Genomic DNA, 717 nt, shown 5'->3' with positions numbered 1-717 from the left:
GACATAAGAAGCAAAAGTTAAATAACATAGAAAATGGTTATAAATAAATCATATGGAGATTTGATCCGCAGAGGAATCGTCGGAGTACAGGGGACGTTCTAAGGGTCATCACCCATTATGATAGTGGTGTTGTATTGTCATATTGACGGAAAAGGGCACTTAGCAAAACTGTGATTACCAAGTTTGTGAGTCCGATGTTTTTAGCCCTTTCTCTTGTAGTCATCGTTACTCCGCAGGCACAATCGTTTGGCATCTTAGTTTGTATCCAACTTTTCTTCCTTTATGTGAAGATGGATTATTCAACTTGCAAGGAACCAAATGATTGTAAAGCAATGGAAACGGTAGCTCTGCTTAATTCACATGATAAAACACTATTAGCTGGAAAAAAAATATTAAAAATAGTTGTAAGGGTGCTTTTTACATCTAAATAATCTTATGGGTTTTGTTCAAGGCTAATGTGATGTGGAAGTTTCTGAAAGATTATGGATACCACGCTTTATTTGTATGATCTGTGAAACAAGATTGAAGTAAGAGACAATAGGGAGCTGTTGTAGCAGGTGGTCAGGCAACTCATTTCCACAGCTGAATAGCTTAGTTAATTTGTTCCGTCTTAACACTAGTGTGTTACATGAACACTAAACCACAGCTGGATGCCTAAATCACTGCTTTTCCTTGGCATACATCACAAATTGTGTAGCCAAGGCCTTCACAATATGG

The sequence above is a fragment of the Theobroma umbraticum genome, unplaced genomic scaffold (genome assembly GCF_002168275.2).
Source record: "Theobroma umbraticum cultivar Fairchild unplaced genomic scaffold, ASM216827v3 scaffold_130.0, whole genome shotgun sequence".
Classification (NCBI taxonomy): domain Eukaryota; kingdom Viridiplantae; phylum Streptophyta; class Magnoliopsida; order Malvales; family Malvaceae; genus Theobroma; species Theobroma umbraticum.
This window is presented reverse-complemented; position numbering follows the sequence as displayed.